This window comes from Benincasa hispida, chromosome 11, assembly GCF_009727055.1.
Source record: "Benincasa hispida cultivar B227 chromosome 11, ASM972705v1, whole genome shotgun sequence".
NCBI lineage: Eukaryota > Viridiplantae > Streptophyta > Magnoliopsida > Cucurbitales > Cucurbitaceae > Benincasa > Benincasa hispida.
The window spans coordinates 73,013,418-73,016,497 of NC_052359.1; the positions used below are offsets into that span (position 1 = coordinate 73,013,418).

Below are 3,080 nucleotides of genomic sequence, written 5' to 3' on the forward strand. Positions count from 1 at the left end.
CACTAACTGCTTACTAACTCCAACAATTTAAAGTTACGAATGGACTCATAGAAGTATTTTTCCCCCAAACTTCTTTGGGCTAATTGCATAAATAGAATCCAAGCCCAAAATAATAGAATATGTAGTACAAGTATAAAATAATTGCATATATAGATAAAAAAAAATGGTAAAAGACTAAAAAATGCATGCCTAGCCACCATTTTGCTCGCATCTTCCCAGTTTTCTCAAATTAAAAGCTATCACTAATAGCAGCTATCAGTGAAAGTCACTGATAGTTGCTATCGCTGATAGCTTCCATCAATTGCTATCGATGATAGTTACTATCAGTGATAGCTTTCAATTTGAGAAAAAATAATACAATCTTGAAATATTAACTTTTAATTTGTTATCAATTATCAGTAGCTATCATTGATTCACTTTCATCAATTGGAATCAACCTTGAAATATTAATACTTAAGGCTATCAGTGGCTATCAATGATAGATTTATAAATAGCGATCAACTTTGAAAGAAGACCAACAACTTTGATTACCACAATAACTATCACTAATAATCTTTTATCATGACTATCACTAATAGCAGCTATCAATCGCTATTACTGATAGATTTTCATCAATTAAAATCAACCTTGAAATATTAATACTTAAGGCTATCAATGATAGACTTCTATAACTAGTTATCACCTTTGAAAGAAACTCAATATATAGATTTCACCTAAGTTCTATCACCGTGTTGATTATTTTCTTTATTGTGAAATTTTATATTGTACTTATTGTATTATATTTGTTGTATTTTATTCTTTCCTTATTTGTAATTATTTTATTCTTTCTTTATTTGTAATTATTTTATTCTTTCCTTATTTATAATTGGGTATTTCTTCTATTTAAGAAACCCTTTCCTCCTAAAATTAATAAGAGAAAAAACAATGTTTTTCTAGCATGGTATGAGAGCAACAAAATTTTTGGAACCCTAAAAACCAAAAAAAAATTTTTTTTTTTTTTGGACAATATCATACAATTGTGGAGATAGTTTGAGGGTCGTTGTCCCTATCAAGTGGTATCAGAGCCATGCTCGGTAGAATCCTCGGTGCCAAACAAAGATATATAGCAGAGCCTTGGAAGTAATCATGGTGTGATCCGTGGTTGAACTCTATTGGATAGGCGGTATGCTCAGGTGAAAAGGAGTTAGCCTAGATATAAGTTAGACGGATGGATGATTCTTTGAGGGGAGGCTCGGTGGTCCTTTGTTCGAGGGGAGGATTTTTGGGAATGCGACCAAAGTCCCACATTGGTTAGATAAGAGGAGGATCATGGGTATATAAGTGAGGATGACGATCTCCATTGGTATAAGACCTTTTGGGATGAAACCAAAAACAAAGCCATGAGGGTTTATACCTAAAATGGACAATATTATACGTCGAGTGGCCACATTTTTACATCAAGATAAGACAAGGAAAGGCGAAATTGAAAATTAAAAGATTAACTAGTCAACTTATATATTTTTAGATTTTTTTCTCTTATTCTACTATGTTACAAATATCCAACTTATTTTTCTAAAAAAAATCAAATCAAATCAAATTTATACGATTTCGGTTAACTTTAAACTAATTACTATATCAATTTAAAACTTAAATTTTTAGAAATATATCAATTTACACTTTCATTCAGATTTCCCTTGAAAAATATTATATGACTGTGAAGCTTATAATTGTTGTAATTAAATTCTTAGATTATGTCATAAGCTTATAATTGAGGTAATCTTAATTGAGAATCCAAATTGACTTACACATGAAAGTCTAAGAACTTAATTGATAAACTTATAAGTTTCACACGAAGTGTATCCTAACGAAAAGTAAAGGGAGGGGATAAATTGATACACTTTCATGTTTTAAATTGATACAATTATTAGTTTAGCATTTTAACGGATAAAATCTCAAAATTTTGGAGACAAATTAATATTTTCGTACTCCTCATGTTCATACTAAACTCTGATTGATAGATTTAATTTATTTATAAGAGGTTAAATATGATTTTTAAATATTTTTAATTATATTTAAAAGGCCCATTATGGAAAATATGAAAAATATGAAAAATAAAAAAGTGATAAATGATTCTTATTTATAGAAAAAGGAATAATAATAATAAAGAAGGGACGGTCGGGTAAAAGAACTGAAAAATAAACAGGAAAAATTGGTCCCGGCGGGGCTCGAACCCGCGACCTTCGGCTCATAAGACCAACGCTCTAACCAACTGAGCTACGGGACCATTTGTTGTAAGAAAAGTAATTAATTATTTTCTAGTGGAAGTATATTTCGAAGACCAGCGCATTATTATTTGTGGTATCCATGTTCTTCCACCACTATTTATCTTAGAAGAAAATGCAATTATGTGAATTTTTGTTTTTATTTTTATTTTTTTCACTTCAATAACTACTCCATCTATCGATCTAGTGGAAGTATAAATAAATAAAAGAAAGAATTATTTTTAATTGTATAAGCCAAGACTTAACGATAATTGACATGATTTTCATCTATAGAGATTAGAGGTTCGATCTCTCATTTCCTTAATTATTGTACTAATTAAAAAAAAAATAGTTGTACAACGCTTAGCTTGCGTTTGTTTCTAAATCAAATTGAGTAATATTTCTTTAATGAATTATGAAGTTAAGTAATAATTATAAGTGTAAAAGGTTTAATTTAGAGTTGTGGTTTTAAAAATAATTGTTGGGTTGCTGTAAAATGGAGTAAATTAGTGATTGGTATATATATACACATATATAATATTTTGTAAATTTCAGTTTTAAACATGAAAAAGTAGTCTTTTATGTTTGAAATTGTCTTGGTTAACAATGATGACTAAATAGACATGTTATTAAAATTTGTATTTTTTTTAGAATTTATATTTTTAAATAATTGTTAAAATTTTATATCATATATACTTTTAGCTTAATTTATATTTTGTTTGTTCTAGATTATTTATTTATATTTGGTTCTTTCTAGATTATTCGTTGAGTATAAGATTATTTATTAAAATATAGAAGAATTATGTGTGATTTCTTTTTTAAAAAATATGAAATTATTTA

At 27.9% G+C, this 3,080-nt stretch overlaps 1 non-coding gene across 1 annotated transcript; it reads right to left on the reverse strand.

The window, feature by feature from the left end:
- Window positions 1-2,189: 2,189 nt before the first annotated feature.
- On the reverse strand, window positions 2,190-2,263 carry TRNAI-UAU. Its single transcript has one exon. It is a non-coding gene; the product is annotated as a tRNA-Ile (tRNA).
- Window positions 2,264-3,080: the final 817 nt, after the last annotated feature.